Source organism: Miscanthus floridulus, chromosome 8 (genome assembly GCF_019320115.1).
Source record: "Miscanthus floridulus cultivar M001 chromosome 8, ASM1932011v1, whole genome shotgun sequence".
NCBI lineage: Eukaryota > Viridiplantae > Streptophyta > Magnoliopsida > Poales > Poaceae > Miscanthus > Miscanthus floridulus.
In genome coordinates, this window is record NC_089587.1 from 39,167,074 (window position 1) to 39,186,010 (window position 18,937).

The 18,937-nt window shown below is 40.9% G+C and overlaps 1 long non-coding RNA gene and 1 pseudogene across 3 annotated transcripts; one reads left to right on the plus strand and one right to left on the minus strand.

Moving 5' to 3' along the window:
- Positions 1–233: 233 nt before the first annotated feature.
- Positions 234–7,698, minus strand: LOC136476206 (transcription factor MYB3R-3-like; annotated as a pseudogene).
- Positions 7,699–10,203: 2,505 nt separating this feature from the next.
- On the plus strand, positions 10,204–12,060 carry LOC136471700 (uncharacterized). Of its 3 annotated transcripts, none has more exons than XR_010762091.1 (4): positions 10,204–10,608; positions 10,750–10,818; positions 11,347–11,423; positions 11,845–12,060. It is a non-coding gene; the product is annotated as an uncharacterized lncRNA (long non-coding RNA). The 3 variants fall into 3 exon arrangements; XR_010762090.1 differs by having other exon boundaries at positions 10,204–10,601; XR_010762089.1 differs by having other exon boundaries at positions 10,204–10,818.
- Positions 12,061–18,937: the final 6,877 nt, after the last annotated feature.

Here is an 18,937-nt window from a genome sequence, read left to right on the forward strand (position 1 = left end):
CGCTCGTTCCCACAGAGCCTGGCCACGGGGTGCCTTCTGCAAGCGCGGCTCGGCCGCAGGAGCAGGCAACCAAACGATGGCACCCTGCATCCCGCCAGGCAGGACGTAGGGAACCAAACAGGCCAAAAGAAAACCTTTGTTTCCTTAGGATTTCTAGTCTTTCTAAAAACCAGAAAATTTCATTTCTAGAGATGACCTATAATCCCCCTCAAAATGCCTTTCAAACCTGCAAAAGGAAAACTGCTCTCCAAACCACTGAGGCAGTGACATTAACAGAACAGCAATGCAATTATTTTTGCCAAGACAAGATACACGTTCCATCCAACATGCAACAAGTACAGGGAGTTGCTGGATTTTAGGAAGACAAGTTCATCGTCTCTTGCTACCAAAAGTGTGCAGCAGAGCAAGTGCAATACCCGAAGTTGCATTTTGTGTCGGTAACTTTTTCTTGTATATGAAGCTACTGTCATGTGGATAACTAGGAGAATCGATTATTAAGCCATCACAGTAGGACATGTCCAGAAGATCTGATGCGTTCGCCTCATTAATCTCAAGAGAGAGGATCTGGGGTTGCTGGTGAATGGAAATAATTGGGATGGTGGTTATTAGCAGCCAGCGGTATGACGGCATCCACACGTTCTGATGGAACATTCTGTGAAATGTCTTGACATACATCTGATGGAGAGATGTTTTCGGCCACTGGACTTGTTTGATCCATTTTCAGGGGAGGCCTTTGACAACTTGCTGCAGCAGTGCATACCTTGAGCTCCACTGGGGTTGACAGAAAATCCAATTTCCTTCTGGCTCTGGCACGCTGCTTTGATTTGGCCATTAGCTTTTCAGAAACTTTAGCTGAATGGGCATTGAGCCCTTTAGGACAAATGCAATCAGAAGTTTCTTCTCCTGATGTACCAGCATTTCCATCTAGTTCTGGGAGTTCCTGTTTAGATTTGGGCCGTGTTCGTAAAACTGATGGCGGTCGACTTCTGTCAGATGAACCCTGGCTGTCCTTCAGAATATCTGACTGACTGCTCTCTGGAACACTGTCCTTCGGAATTTCTGACTGACTGCTCTCTGGAACTGATATACCTTCTTCCAGGTCCGGAACTTGTTGTAGCAATCCTGAGGCTAAATAAAAATTCAGTTTTCCTTTCATCCGACCTCTCCAGTGTTCTTTGAGTGCAAGATTTGTCCTGGTTATATACACAATATAACAAACACACATCAGTAGGTTACAGAGATACTGGATTATACAAAAGGTTGAAAAATGACAGTAACTGAAAATAGAGGGAATATTGGACGCAGCACAAACTGATGATGGGGGAAGCACACATTTTCTTTTTGCACAGTAAAATCATCCAATCATACCTCCCAGGGAAATGTTTGACCATTTTAAGCCACTGGCTTCCATATATTTGATGAGCTCAAATCAATTTTAGCTCCTCTTGTTCTGACCAATCCTCTTTGTTTATTGCTGGGTCAAGACTGTGTGTCCATCTATATTGAAGGCCCATCAGCACAAAGAGAAGAAAGAATTCAGTTCTAATGAAAATTTGAATGCAGTCTATGCATAATGGACATTCTTGCTAGTAAATACTCCAAAACAAGGTTCAAATCATGGCAATAAAAAAAACAAGGTTCTAATAAAAGGCTTCTAATTAACAACAATGATTAACGAATGAATAGTGTCAACGTTATTTGAGTCGATTCGTACCACCGGAGGACACCGAACCATGCAAAGAGTCTTTGCATTGACACAAAAACAAGGTTCAAATCATGGCAATAAAAAAAATTAAAGCTCTTACAAACAGGCATACCGGAGAGAGATAGAGACAAAGAGTGTAGTATTTTAATTGCTTCTTCCCTATTGTGGGATCCCAAAGGATGCGAGCAATATAATGCTACCACTGGTGAAGACTCTGCAACATCACGAGGTGTGTGACATGACATTTGTGTGCCAGAGGTTCAGATCAACCACTGGAGAAGGCCTAAGTGTTGAAGGGACTGTATTTGGAAACAAATAGCTTATTCCTTTTTACATTCACAGCGGAGGCATAATTTTTAAGGATGTGGCTGTAAGATGTCATCTTCCTTTTATGATTCCTATTATGTGGACACAAGATGGCATCTCACTTTTATGGTTCCTATTATATGGACAGAAATAGAATCTTGCTATTATAAAAACGCAGACCACATTGGCCACAAGCAGCAAGCATCTAGTTTTTTTGCTTGAGACCACAAACTAACAGAGAGCAAACTTGTAATAAATGAGACTGCATGTTCAGAGCAGAACAGTGTTACTCTACAAAAACTCGACCTGCAGGGAAAAGACCGCCCCCATGGCATTGCATTAAGAAGAAGCTTCTCACGCGTAGGTCGAGAAACACCCCAAAGGCTGGCTGCCCTGGACATGCCACCAAGTGCCCAGGACACATGACTCATGTGGTTGCACGTATAACTCAGGACTGTAGCCGATGGGGGGTATTTTTTTTGGCCTAGGCCTGTTTAAATTCGCTCCCACAGGGAGTCAAACTCAGGACTTGGGGTCCTATTTGAGCCCTGCTAACTAGTAAAGTAGACAATGAGGCTCAAATAAACAGTGACATGGTGGTTGCTGCGGATTGTGGTGGCGATACAAGCTAAACATAAGCAACCAAATGATAAACACATGAGGATATAACCTACACAAGATATAAATTTAAGATAAAATAGATGAAACATTTTCACTTCTACAAATAAAAAAGAAACTAACCTTACAGTACAACAAACCAATAGTTAATTACTTGATTCGGCATTGTTTTGCTTCTCGGCCAGGTATAGCAGATGCAACAGTTTGCCAGTTTTTCCCATGTTTGGCAACCATTTTAGTGAGAATTTCATCTTCCTGGAAGAATTTTTTTTTTCTCAGTGGTCATGATGAAACAAGCCCAAGTTGACATACTACATAAAAGTTTTGGTCCAAACAACTTTCCTCTGCTAACCATTTGCCTTTGGTCCTTTCAGGAATTTGTAAACTACTTCCATCCTTGATGCAGTGGGCATTTTTCTTGCACAGTGGGCCCTCTGTTTGATATAAAAAAAATCTAAATACATATACTTCTATTCCACAAAGATGTGAATATAACAAATAAAATTTAACCAATACGACAGATGATAGTTATATATGAAAGCTGACCATGAGGTATCTGTAACAGCAATAATATCATAATGATGCAAGAAGAGATCACATGCAAACTATTATGCTACAAAGTACCCAACAGTATGTGAAAGAAATATGGTTTGGAATTGGCCCAGGTATAATCATATGGCTGTTGAACCCCACCTTCATAAAACAGAATATTTAAATTTGGGAAATCACGTTCAACTTTGAGTAAGCATTTTTGCTGAAATCGAGAAAGAAAGTGTGAGATAGCATTTTTGTGTATGTCACTGGAGGTAGTATCTTCCACTAGATAGATGCACCTTTAGTACTACTAATAATGAAGGTGCATTCTAACCTCTACCTGTCTTTTCTGATTCCATATCATGGCAATGTTTGGTGGTTTCATGTGGTACAACATTCTGCATCCATAGTTAAAAACTGACATAAGCACTTAGATACCATTAGAATAACACAAATACAGAAGTATCAAAAAGTAAGTGCAAACAATCATTCAGTTGGATCACAAGCTAGGAACAAACTCAACATTCATATAAAATATCAAACCAACCTTTCTGATGAGTCAAGTGAAAGCATAAACAGGCTTTCAATGCATCCACAAAGCTTTTGACAATCAATTACAGTGCATGTTCTTTGCTAGATAACTTTTATAATAATACAACAGCTGGTTGAGAAGTACTACTGCTTCAGATACAGTATCCATGGTTAAGAAAGGCCGTCCTTGGCAATTGGTGTAAATCAATCAATACACACGGCTGCATATTAATCGGCAAGAAAAAAAGAATGTAAATGAAACAACAACAAAGCTTTGGCAACAGTTCACACCTTGAGCTCCACTGGGGTTGACAGAAAAGCCAGCTTCTTTCTTGTTCCTGCACACTGCTGTGATTTGGCCATTGTCATTTCTGAAATTTTGGCTGAATGGGTATCAGTTGCTTTAGCATAGAATAAGTCAGAGCTTTTTCTTGCTGATGTATTAGCATTTTCAACCAGTTGCTTTAGCATAGAAGTGGCTGCAACATGTAATGATGTCAACACAGGCTATGCCAGTTTCAGCGTAGAATAGTGGTAGGCTGATAATGAGGCTGTTGCCATGGTGGTTGCAACAGCTTGTGCTGTCAATGCAAGCTAAACAATAGCCAACCAAATGATAAACATTAGAGGATATAACATGTCTAATATACTAATTCAAAATCCTTATCTAAAAAACTAATTCAAAATGAATTGAAGCAAAGGTTGTCAAGTATAGAAAAAAAAGATGAAACCAACTGTACAGTGCAAGCAATTTACCTTGCCAAGCATGAATGCGCAGTTCGGCCAGGTATAGCACATGCAATAGTTTGCCAGTTTTTCGTCCCATGTTTGTTTACCATTTGCGTGAGCGCCTCATCTTCCTGGAACGAAAATTAATTTCTTTCTATTAGCTAAAAATTTGAATAAATACAAAATACAATGTGAATGATAAATATTATAGTCTAAACAACTTTCCTCTGATGACCATCTGTGTATTTGATTTTTGGAACTACTGCTCTCCTTGAAGCTGTGGACAATTTTCTTGTGAGGAGGTCCCTCTGTTTTAAACCAAAAAAAACATTATCTAAATACATAATTGATCGACTTCTATTCGATGAATATGCGAATGTAGAGAAGAAATTTTCACCAATAGGGCAGGCAATAGTTATAAATCAAAAGTTGATGGTGAGGGTACATGCATGCAATGGGAGAGCAGTATAATGATGCACGAAAGCATCAGCATGTAAACTATCATATGACAAAGGACTTAGGTGTATCCAAAATACAGAATGAAACTTAGGCCAAATGTCGCAAATCTGTGTATCTTTGCAAGAGAATAATTGTTTAGGCCTCCCTTGATAGCAAAGGCCTGGAAACATGGTACAGGGCATATATACTGCTTGAGGAAATCAAGCACAACTATTAGCTGACCTTTACTTGCAGAAAGCAACACAAATAGTATGTGGAATGACAAGCACGTGTATGCATGGTCTTTCTTGAATCGGAGTAAGGGGGAATTTGGACCATGGAGTGTTTTTCTTTCCAATAAATTGAATCATGGAGTGTCACAGGAACTAATGACAAATCAACCAGCTAGTACCTTATATGAATTTTTCTTTTGTTTTTTTTTCGCGAGCGGGTTGACACCCGTTTTTCATTAAGAGGGAAAGCGGTTTACAACCAAACAGAAGGAGAAGCTGGCGGCGAGAAGCCCCCAGCAGTCACCCTGAAAGTCCTAGCTACTGGATCCTGTATAGTTGTTACATTGCAAATGTGTTTTGCGACTACAGATGAGCTAGACCCGACAAGGGCGCGAAGCCAGCCATCGCCCACTCCTGGCCCTCCTCAACAGCTTGCATAATTACATCAAGCTTAGTCTCTACCAGACCAAGCAAGGTGACGCGTTCTTGCAACAAGGACTCGCATACGACGGCGCAATGTGCCCGCATTTTCAGGCCGCGCACATTCCAAATGAATAAGTTGTGTCCTATCATTGGCAACCAGAGGTGCGACAAAGACTGACGATAGCCTAGGCGGCGCTAACGGCACCAAGTGCCCGCTGCTTCCTACCCGGGAAGAGTACCTTCATCGCCTCACGCTTGGATGGCGACAGAGGCAAGGTGAATGCCGTCTGGAACTCATCAAATGACGCCTCATCAGGTAGAACTGTCTCTATCTCCAGCACTAGGTGCTTCAACATGAATTTTTCTTTTGTTAAAAGCTAGTGGTAAAGTCAACCTTTTATGCATAAGCAAGAATAGTCAAAGTACTGAAGAATCTTCCAAAAAATCCAACTAATTTGTAGCCATCATCAGCCGAAATGTCCCACTAGTTGGACAAGCAAACAGGTAAAAAATAAAGGTGCATTCTAAAATAGGTAACATACAGAATCTGTATTTTTAACAAAGCAAATAAATAGAAGGAGTGAGATGTAGACAAAAAATAGTTAGAATATTGCTAACTTCCTTTCTTTAAATGAGCTTGCAAGGATAAAAGCCAACTTTCTATCTCTTCTCATTCCGCATTTTGGCAATGCCTCACAGTTTCATTTGGTATATCACTCTGCAACTGCAGTTAAAAAATGACCTCAGCACCATGATACCATTCAATTAACAAGATCCACAAAACTACCAAAAAGAACTAATGATCCAGCTAGATCACAGAAAAGGGAATAACAAAATCAGTATTTATAAAAATTCTTGAATCAACGTTTCTAATGAATAAAGTAAAAGAGGAAACAGGCAGCCATGGCATTGGTGGCTTGGTGCTATATAAACGTAGAGTTGCATGCACAAAAAGCGTTCGATAGAAAGTTAAATGCAAATTCCTCACTGGTTACTTTTGTTACAGTAACAAAACACTTGGTCTAGAAATAAGTAAAGCTTTAAACACCGTATCCATCAGTTGACAATGGACTTTCTTGGCAGTTTGTTATAAATGAATAAGGTAAACACTGCTTTGAAATTATAGTAAAACTGTTCTGAAATATCAAGAATGGTTCCCTGTAAACAGTAGTACAATAGATGTCCATATATGGAAACACAAAAGTGTTTGGAGTATTCTGTCTGGTAGCACTGCATGGATACGGCATTACCATGTCCTGAGCAACCTCGTCTGACTTGCTTGAGTGTTCTGTTGGACTGTTAGCCCTCCTAAAAGAGGAAGCAATAATCAAATGAACATTATGTAATCAGTCCTCTTATCAAGTTTTTAAGTCACAATGATAACTTTGATTCTTGTGCTTTAATAATGGTCAACAAAAAGTATATACATACTAAGGAATATATCCCCATAAAAAGAAGTGGAAAGGGAGTGCTAGTAATGCGAAATGCCTATACTCAGATTAATTAAGTTGAAAAAACTCTGCTGAATCTTAACGCTACAGGAAGCTGAAGCCCCCATTCTACTGAAGCAAGTCGCCACCAGATTCTCGAAGAATCAAAGCTTCCATAGCATGATACAAGTCTTAATGCTGCAGAAGAAAAACTGACGGCAACTCCCCCATGGGGATAACTCCCCGCTGGCTGATTGGCATCCCATCGCTACTCTGCTCCATGGCTGCGCTCAGATAAGAGGCTCCGATCCCACCACAAGCCTCGCCTGAAGCCTGGATAAAACATATGGATAGAGATTAGAACGGTGAAACAGTACAGTTAGCAGTTGCAGTCGAATCGAACCCCAGTTACTCCTTTTTTGGGGGGAATAAACTGGTAACAGTACTACTACACCGCGGCCACCAAATTGCTAAAGTGATTCGCGTTTGATTGTTCACAGAAGAAGGGATCAATCCAGGTCCCCGCGGATCTGCATTTCCGTACCGTCGGGAGTGGGAGGAGAGCAGCCACTAGGACGACGAGTTCGAGGTGGGCTTTATCGGTGGCGGGTGGCGGGTGCCGGAGCGAGACCGCGACTACCAGGCCGCCGGGGAAGCGGATGGGCAGGGAGGAGGAGCAGGATGGTGTGAGAGCATACAGTGTGACACGACTCCGGTTCCGATGGTGAGGAGTTCAAGAAGCGTGGCTCACGCGCCAACTGTCCCGTAGCACGAGTAAGTGGCAGCACCTCAGCTGTATGTGGAAGGCTGGAAAGGCCACACGGTCAATTTCCACTGACTTTGGTAACGTGTTTCACTCTTCGAGCCATTTTTGATACAGATGTATCGATCTCAATTCATGTTTTGCTGAAATGGGTTTGAGTAGAATTTAAGGCTGAGACATGTGCATCTTGTTTGGATATTCCTATGTTCATCTTAATACACATACGTTGAGGTAGATTACAGTGTAAGTTAGTTTAAGTTCTACTCTAATTTACTCTAACATATATGAATTAAGATAGATACGAGGAAATCCATACAAACCGTAAACCAAGCTTATAATTCTATTCTGATACTGGAATGATAAGTAAAATATCTTAGCACAGTACTGGTGCGTAAATTGGTATAGAAGCAGAAGCGATTCCATTACGTACCGGTCGATCCATGCCAGCTAATACCGGCTCGTGTTCAAATTTAATTTGGATGTTTGGTTTAGGAGTTATAATTTTTTTAGTCGAAAGTCACTGCTGCGTGAGATGAGAGTGACGTGGGTGAGATGGGCCCATGCGATGGGGCCAGCCTGCGCAAATTAACTGCCCGCGCTAACTGTTTCTGGGATATTCAGCCTATTCATTTGATCATAAATAATCGTAAATTTCAAGTTAAAATAGTATTTTTCTCTCACACCAAATCAGTCAGCACTAATAATCTACGATGGTATCAGCACCCGCCGAACAGCTCATTGTTTGTGTGCGCTCCTTGCGGGGTTGGGAATTAATTAGGCGGGAAGGTACCGGACGGAGGTTACCGTCCGCCCAATCGGACGCTAGCACCGCCCGCCACGGTCCCTGACCCTGCCTGCCTACGCACAGGACAAGGCCACGGTGCCTGCCCACCACACCAGAAGGCCACGGCGGCCACGGTGTTTCTTTCAGCGGTAGGCACGTAAGGTGCAAAAGACCAGAGGGTAAAAACGTCCTTCCATTTGTCAAATACATGAAGAAATACTAGAAAAAGAGAGAAAATACACAAAATAACAAGAAAATCAAGTGTCACATGTTTGGAGGCCTATTTTTACGAAGTAGCAAAACAGCGAAGCGTAATATTTGGAGTCCCAAATATCTAATTTTCTCCTTGTGTCATGCCACACAATTGGCCATGATGCATCTATAGCCCTACTTTCCCATGCATTAACATGTTCTCGGTCGACCCATCGTAATGTCGGTGAAAAATACCATTATGGAAAGGAAAGGTCGGAAGTCTACAGTAGGCCCATATGTCATATACTTAAATTGATTCCTGCTTTTCCAATGACTATTCTAAATATCGATCATTCAACCAGTAACGTGTAAAGAGAAATAGAGATAGGATCCAAATCCAACGATGGATAATGAAAAACTGTACATTCTTTAAAACGTGTGGATTTGACTTCCAGATATGCTATACATTCCACACCGTGCATACAGCGTTTAGCTGGAAAATAATTTCACTAGAAAGCTGGTATTATATAGTGTCATATCCAAAGCATAACTTAATAACACAGTTAAAGAGCAAGAATGATTAAAACACAAGAGTTAAGATGTCAGTGCAACTATAACCTATTACAACAGCATCCCAGTTCAAGTAGCTTGATTTCTACGGTACGACAATACTAGATAAGTATATATATATATATAGTAGTATCATAGTAGTATATATATAGTGTTTCGATTGCAAGTTCGCAACTAAGGCCGGATTGCTGATAATGTGTTCCTGATGAATGACATGGTAGGCCTCATGGCCGGATCTTCCTGAACACAACGGACACCTATATGAATGCATCTTTCAAACTCTCCTTTAGGAGCGTCACCAATTCTTGGATCTTTCAACGGATCAGCCGTTCCCTGGGTCCAATGTTGTCGAACCTTTGCCAAACATAACAAATATCCAAGGTTCACAGTGAGAAAATAACCACCATTATGTAGAAATGAAACTTAGCATTACTATTTCATTCATTTCAAAAAACATTACTATTTCAAAATTCATAACCTAGACAATGTCACTTTTGCTGATTATGCTACATGCAGCTTCTTTTAGTTCTATTGCAATTACAGTTGGATGTATGAGGAATGACGTTTAACTTACATATCTTGGGAAGTCATCAGTATCTTCTCTACAAAGGCCCCGTTCACTTGTCTTAAAAATGGCTTGTTTGGCTTCTTTTTTCAGCCGGAACAGTGTTTTTCTCTCACAATAATTCAGCCGGAACAGTGTTTTTCAGCCAGTTTCAGCCAAGTTTCAGACCAGCGAACGGGGCCAAAATGATGTAGCTTTGCCGCCTGTTGCTATTTCCAAAAGTACTACCACTACAGGAAATTCCATGATACATGACGGTTTACAAGTGACGTATTCTAAAAACATCATGGATCAGAGATGGGTTTAGTTAGACTCCAACAGCCAGTCCATTTACAAGTATCGAGTATATAACAACAGACTTAGGGTTGTGGATCGAGCATCTCCCACCACCAGCCGTCTTTCTCTCGTCTCTCTCTAAAGCAGACCGGGCTCCCTCCGGCGATGGAGCAGCTTTGGTGTCAGCGCCCCTCCGGCGACGGCCCCCTTCGGCGATGGAGCGCCTCCAGTGGTAGAGCACCCTCCGGTGACGGCCCCCTCCTACAGCGGCCCCCTCCGGCGATGGAGCGCCTCCAGTGGCAGAGCCCCCTCCGGTGACGGCACTCTCCTGCGGCGGCCCCCTCCAGCGACGGAGCGCCTCCCGTGGCAGCGTCTCCTCCGGCGACAGAGTGGTAGAGCCCCCTCCGTTGACGGCCACCTCCAGCGACGGAGCGCCTCCGGTGGCAGCGCCCTCTCCCGCGCATAGCTAACTAGCTAAGGGACAACCTATCCCGGATTCAACAGGTTCATGGTTGTATACCGTTTTAATATTCATACCAATATTATCTTACCTGATCTGCTTCTCTAATATGTCATCATCTTTCTCAAATTTGCCATGCCTTTCTTCTGTCTATAATTTGATTATTCTTTTTCTGTGTTGTTCGTATTCAAGAACAAGAAGCAGATGGAGATGGAGATAATGCTGCAGCAAATGGCGTGCAAACAGAGTGTCTGTCAAATGGTGATCTTCACTTTCCTGTATTAATCCCTTTAGATCAACTATGTTTTACAAATCCTGTGATGAACATAAGCCGACAGATTTATGCCCGTGGCTATTTGTGATAAACCGATAGCTGATAGATTTGGGCTACCTCAACACTTAGAGCGATGAACTGATAGCTTTCTCACCTTGAGGGATACGGCTGCTGCTTTGCATAGTCATTTTTGCTCTAGTAAATGAGATTTGGTGCGATGTCTCTTTTTCACATTAATCTTCCTATGCATTTATTTTGTACTAGTGCACTGCTATTTACCTTGTCTTAACATTGCTTCTATTTAACACTGCTCCTATTTAACACAACTCCTATGTACCCTGCCATTAGCATTTGTCTGGAGAAAAACATTTCTTCATACGGGGTAACATTCTTAGATACAATGAAGCTGTAGTCATTCATACTTGGGTAATATTTAGATACTTGAGTTAGATCTCAAGGAAAATATTTGTAGTGCAACATTTTCTGAGATTGTGTGATTGTGTTCTCTTTGGCAGCATTGAGGCATTTCATGAGGGCTGTCATCGTTACCAACTTGAAGCTGGCAGCACAAACCTGGAGATCAACCTTGAAGGTATGGTCCCTTTCCATGCACCAACCTGTTAGTTTACTGAATGTTGCTGCTCCTCAGTTTCTGACTTATTGAATGTGTTGCTGCAAGCCTTAAACCTACTACTGATTTATTTTTTTGTGGGATCAAATTAATGCACTTAGCCATATCTTGCATTCTCAATTTGTTGACACCTTGTGCTTGTAGGATCCAAAAGAAGCACTTGCAAGAAGATTTGTGTAATGTTCTCTGATGTTGTAGTTGATAACCAGAATGTGTCATTTTTGGATGATGTAGGACCAAAATTTTGCTTTTGCCTTCTAACTCGTACGGTTGACTATAGGGTTGTTCCTTCTGCTTATTGTACATTACTTGATGCATTGTTCAATGTATACGGTTTAATTTGCCTACATATGAGTTAATATTGCTCATTTGTCATTTTCAGGAGACAATCACGGAGGCCGGGACCATAATGCAATGGATTTTTTTTGAAGAAGTGCCACTATATAGCAAAAAAAATCAAGCCTATGCACTAGCTATCTAGAATGCTATTGTAATAGATGTGAAGGTCGACAAGGACCTATTTTTGTGTTTCAAGTTTTATGATGATCAGAACATCTTGTGTTAATGTAATGGAAAATAATCAAATTGTTGGGCTTTATATGATTTTCATTATATGATCTGTGATGGTCAAATTTGATGTACGTGACGATTACATGGAACCTCAAATTTGTGACGAGAAACATCATACGTGGCAGATGGATATGACAGTCTATTTTGTCACACTCTATCGGGCCTAGTCTAGGCTGAATGGGCTTCTAGGGATTCATGACGAACACAAATGCCAATCGATGACGACTTATATTGGTTCAACAAATATATGACGCGAGATACATAACGTTTTTTTTTCAATTGTCATGGTAAGCTAATCATGACGTATTTTCGCTTGTCTATGACAAAAAAAGTAAACCGTCATTTATAAGAGTATTTCTGGTAGTGTACACCAAAGCTGTACACATCGGACTTCACAGAGTACTCGCCATAAAACAACTCAGGGTCGTGGTATCCACTGAGTGGCATTCATTAATTTGTAAGCAAACTGTTAGTGGTCGATTCTGTTCATCACAAGTCACTAGAAAAACAAAGAGTTGACAAACACAAAAGTTTAGTAGCTACAAAACGAACTCACGATGTTACCCTAAAGTTCTCAGCCTTCCCTTCAGATAGGCCTAGATCGAGAACAGTTGCGTGCCTAAAACCTGAAATTTTCGGGATGAAGCCCTCGCTAAGTAGAATATTACTAGGGTCTATATTACGATGAACGATTCTGCAATGTTCATGCACATATACACTACTGGAGGCCGCGGCTTTGCCGAGTGTTTTTACACTCGGCAAAGAGCCCTTTGCACTTGGCAAAGGCTTTGCCGAGTGTAGCACCCGACAAATTTCGCTCGGCAAAATTTTTCTTGGCAAAGGGTCTTTGCCGAGTGCTTTTTATCGGGACACTCGGCAAAATAAAAAACAATTTTGCCGAGTGCTTGGGGCGGCACTCGGCAAAATATTTTCGGCCGTTGCGCGCCGGCCGTTAACGGTTATTTTGCCGAGCGCCCGACCCAGCACTCGGCAAAAATATTTTTTTATTTTTTTAAAAAATTACTTTGCCGAGTGCCCCATCCCAGGCACTCGGCAAAGTTTTTTTTTATTTTTTTAAAAAAGTACTTTGCCGAGTGCCCCTGCTCAGGCACTCGGCAAAGTTTTTTTTTTTTAAATTACTTTGTCGAGTGCCCCTGCCCAGGCACTCGGCAAAGTTTTTTTTTTATTTTTTTTAAATAATTTCTTTGCCGAGTGTCCCTGTTTAGGCACTCGACAAAGAATTTCTGGATTTTTAAAAAAAAATACTTTGCCGAATGCCGCGGCGAGGCACTCGGCAAAGATTTTTTTTTTGAAAAATCTTTGCCGAGTGCCTCGCCCATGGCACTCGGCAAAGACCCCGAGAATTGCAATTTTTTTTTACATTCCATTGTAACAGACAATATATATATATATATATACATCAATCATCACATCTATATCACCAACATGTATTATATATCACAAGCACACGCATATTTAATAAATCCATCACAAATGCACCAAAATTCAACATCACAAGTTTATTATTACAAGTTCAACATCACAAAGTTCCTCCGTCTGCTGAGTCCCCTCGTCCGCCGACGGAGTGTCTGTGGTCGTGCCCGTGGCCGCCATGTGGTCCTCCGGGGTAGGAGACGGGTCCTCCGGCTGGTCGAGAGCCGGGGGAGGAGGCGGGTCCCTCCTGGGGCGACCCCGGCCCCTCCCCCTCCCCCTCCCCGTGCTGGGGCGACCCGGGCCTGCTCTCGCCGCTGGGGGCGAAGACGTCCCCTCGCCTCCATCAGGAGGGCGTAGCCTCTGGTACACCAAGAGCACCTGCCTCAGTGAACGGTTGCCCACCATCTTTGTTCTGTCACCTGCAATGTACAAAGAATGAACAACAAGCATTTGACAAAACAATACTGTGATAATACTTAGAGACAACAAGCTGTCCTTAGTCAGTAACCAGCTATACCATGTGGTTACTGTGATAATACGAGAATCCCAGTGTTGTGCTTCATAATCAGTATAGGAATTCATTTAATGAAAAAGAGATTTTATTTATTAGTTTGAAACTTAGGATGTACGTCTAATGGTCATTGCAATCTTAGCAATCAAATCAAGTGCTTCTAACTTCTCAGTGTTCTTGCGGCATAAATATTAGTAAAACAATACACCAAAAGTTTGACAAAACAATCACTAATCTTTAGAGCAGTTTGATTAGAGCCTTCTAGCATCGCGAGTGGCCTCATGTCTTTACAAAGTTGACATCATGCCACCTAGTGATATATTTAACAAAAATGTTGCTAACAGCCTGCCAATAAGGGAATTAAGTTAACTTGATCACATGTGGAGATGTCTGGGTTTTTGGCATCCGACGTCACAACTTGCTCGAAACCTTCTCAATTTTTTACCACAGCCTCCACATGCGATAACACGACGCCTCGACAAGTTTCGTGATTTTCGGACTTCGTTTGCATTTTATATAATTTAAAATCACATTTCCGACAAGTACCTCAACATGTTACGTCAACGAGATGCTCGAGATTTCATGTGAGTTCCTGGATACGGCCTAAACATACCCTAAATATCATGAGTATCAATTTTTGAATGACCAAAGTCCATTATTCCATGTACCTGCAGTTCAAATTTGAAATATCCCGAAAAATTCGACGAAATGAAATAAACTAATGAAATATATCAAAAAAAGTCAAAATTGCCCTAAATTTTAAAATAGAGTATGAAATACTGTCACAGGGCCACAGAAAAAAATTTGAGCCCAAAATAAAAAAAAAATATTTTGCCGAGTGCCGGCCCAGGGGGCACTCGGCAAAGTTGATTTTCAAAAATAAAAAAATATTTGCCGAGTGCCTGGCTCTGGCACTCGGCAAAATAAGTTTTAAAAAATTAAAAAAAATTGCCGAGTGCCTAAGGCTTACACTCAGCAAAATATGTTTTTAAAAAATAAAAAAAAATTGTCGAGTGCCTTGGTCTGGCTCTTGGCAAAATAAGTTTTAAAAAATAAAAAAAAAATTATCGAATGTCATGGGATGGCACTCGGCAAAATATGTTTTTAAAAAATAAAAAAAAATTGCCGAGTGCCTGGGGCTGGCACTCGGCAAAATAAGTTTTTAAAAATAAAAAAAAATTGCCGAGTGCCATCCGTTATGCACTCGGCAAAATCTGACGGCAGGTGGCCGCCATCACGGGCCGGCCACCTTTTGCCGAGTGGGACTTTTGTCGAGTGCAAAGCCCAGCTTTGCCGAGAGCCAGGCTTTGCCGAGTGCTTTATTTTGCCGAGTGCGGCACTCGGCAAAATATTGCTTTACCGAGTGCTCCGATAAAAAGCACTCGGCAAAGTCTCAGGCTCGGGCAAAGTACAGTTTCCAGCAGTGATAACAATAATCCTCCACAAATCCCTTGCACGATGTGGAAACGTGAAGACCAGTCAGGGACTCCACTTTTCTCATCTTCAGCTGCACGACTCAGATTCAGGACCGGTAATAAGATCAGCATCTCTCTTATACAAATATCTGTAATCACATATAATGATATAAGGAATGCATACCGAAAAGAACTGCATCAAGACTACCAACAGGCATGTATTCATAGCATATCATGTTCCCATTATTTCCTATGCACGATCCCAGCATCCTTATGATGTTTGGATGGTCAAGCCTTGCCAGCATTTTCACCTCATTATTCAGCTCCACAAGTCCTATTTCCATGTTTAATCTTTTCACCGCCAAATCCGAAAAATTTGGCAGTATTCCCTGCACAGCGTCAAAGGTGCAGGTCAAATATTCATCCTATGAATGAAGTAAACTCATAATCAAAAGGGAAATTAGATACCTTGTAGGTAGTTCTAGATCGGTTAGAAGCAATAATATTTTGTTTGGAAAAATTATTGGTGGAGACTCTAATAGTATCCAGGTCTAAATTCTTCTCAAGGGAAGCCGCACGCTTAGGCCCTGGTGCATGCTCATGTTCTGCTCCAAACACTTCTGCTTTCACAAGATTTTATCAATGAAATATGTTAGCACATTTATCTAAAAAAAGATGAATGACAAATAGTAAGAAAGCAGTCAACTTATGGCCCTTGATGAGCTATCAATAAAATATTTTTTCTGAACAATCATTGATAATTTCAGTGCGAATCTGTGTTTATTTCTTTTGGACCTGGGTACAGTAATGGAGCCAACCCATAAATAGCACCAATAGGGGTACTGTGATATCCATATACTAGCACGCAAAATCTGTGTTCATCACAAAGGCTTGCACGGAAAATGTAACTATTCATACCGGCACGGCCGCACTCAACTATAACTGGCATAAATAATACTCCATCATCTGTGCTAGCTTCTTCATTGGCACCAATACGCTAACTTATCCATGCCACCTTTGGAGCGCCAGATTTGACAACCGGCATGGACAAGGTTTTTTTAGTGGTGTTACAAAAATAACAACAGGAGATAACTTATACATGTCTTCCATGATTCACGAATAATATCATATATAGCCGACTCTAAATAAGAACCATGGAAGATAATATTTTCACAATTAAATGTTTTGTCAATATTTTCACAATTAAATGTTTTGCTTAAAAGTAAAACATAAAACTTTTCATTTTAAATAAAAATTATAAATAAAACAGACATGATACTATTAAAAAATATGTCATACAACATCCTTCATAAGTGACTATGTAGCAGGGCCACTGTGTAGGATCTGCGGCGTGAAGAAGAGGTAGCAGTGAATCATCTGGTGATTTCAAGAACTCTATACTTGATTTTAAGGCCTTTTTGCTAGCATATGGGTCCCACTTGTCATACATAACCCACTTGTCTTTTAAGGCCTTGTCAACTTGATTTTCTTTCTTTCGACTTGTTGCATAGTGACAGTGCAATGTCTTTTGTTGTTTTTCCACTGAACCCGCTTGACGTCCAAAAGGAAGTTGTTTGCCCATTGCCGATCGTGACCACTGTCGAATTTATTCAGATAACTCCTATCACAAAGGAATGTCCAATTTATTGCATGTTCTGCCTTTTTTGCTTCCAACATAGCCAAAGTCATCTTAATCTCAATGCCTATGCAAAGCGTCCTAAGTTTAAAATGAACCAAAGGTATTCTTCGGGGAACTTGCTGCTTTTTCCTAGAAAATTTGTTACCAAAGATGATAGAGCCATCGTGTCCAATTTATAGGGAAGATATGATCTCAATTTTGGATTAATTAACTCTAAGTCCGGAGCATTCTCCAAAAGTTTATATAGATTTTTGTTTAAAGTGCCCAATTTTGATGCGAAGGGATTAGCAAAGCTGGCGGCATCACCTGCATATAGCAAGCATCTTATTAGATCAGCCGATTTTGGAAGGACATGTTGCAACAGACCTTGTTCAGCCACAAGTTTAACGTGGACGATGGCTTGGATGGGAGCATTGGAGGGAGCGGGTCTCCCAGGTGTAGACTCCGAGCATACTTAATGTTTTTCCCTAGTTGTCAATTAGTAAAAACCTTAGATGATGTTGTGTTCATTATGGAGGAGATCCAATCGTGCCATTTCCTGCTAAAACCTAGTGCAGAGATCGAGGACATATAGGACGAAAGGCTAGCTAATGGAGTCGAATGCCTTGGAAATGTCAAGCTTGATGAAAAGGGACGATTGTTTTTTCTTGTGTGATATTTGTATCATTCTATTTGGCATAGCTGAAGTTATCATGGATGCATCTCTTCTCTCGATGAATGCATTTTGGGCATTAGAGACAAGGCTGTTTAGGCGTGGCTCCGTCAAAATATTTCAAACCCTTTGTAAAATATTAAATAAACCTCCTCACCATGAATTATTTTTCAGTTATATAAGTGCTAGTTTTGATACGCCGATCTCTTTCAAGTCTGAGTTGTGCCGAAGCTAAGTTCCATAGGAGCACAATGCTTCTTAGTAACAATGCGACTCCTTCATGATAGTGAGTTATCGACTATGGAAGTTGATCGGGTCACTATACCTCAAGCATGTTGAAGTTCTCTAGCTAGGTGCATATGCTAGTTTCCTTCATAGACACGTCTATGGAAGTTGATCTGGTCACAATACCTGAAACCCCAGTTTACTTATCATATTTGAAACTAAAATTGTTGAAGTCGTCGTAGCATATATTGCAGGTGGAAGCTCAGGGCGCATTTAATTTTCATAATAAAGACCTGTTCTGGTCTTCATCACGTAATCACGTGTAAACAAATCAAACAAGTAACAAATCAGAGCTTCATTCATTCATCAGGGAGTATGAGAATTACACTCTTCAGCCAACAGGTTTACAATGCAGGCCAGAGCAAATTGCCACTCTCCCAGCCTGGTGTCACCTGTGACTTTTTGCTTTGCTAGTATATGGGCTATACGATTACAAGAGCGACTACCTTACAATAGGGTAAAATCAAGAAAACCGGGGAACTAAGCTCACGGATCTCCCCGCTAGACAAGGTCTTTGACTGTCCAACCCATAAGGGTACACAAGAGAAGGATGATCGTGCACGTCATTACATATGTTTGCATTGTTAGTTTTTCTGATGAAGAGGATGAGATGATTTGGCAGTTTACTGCCAAATGCACTTATTCTTCACAGTCTCTTTATAAAATTATTAATTTCAGAGACATCAAACCGGTTCATGTTTCTGCTATATATTTGGAGCATTAGATACCTCCTAGGGTCCATATGTTCCTGTGGTTGCTGATTAATAATAGAGTTCTTACCTGAGATAACCTAGCTAAGAGAAGAAAAGTAGAAGATGAGACCTGTCTTTTCTGTGCTAAAAAAGAAACTAGTCAGCATTTGTTTTTTGATTGTGTTGTTGCTAAACGGTGCTGGGTTCTAATTTCTGAGATTATAGAAGTTTCAGTAGGTGAAAACATGGTTAATATAGGAAAGTTTTGGCTAAGTAG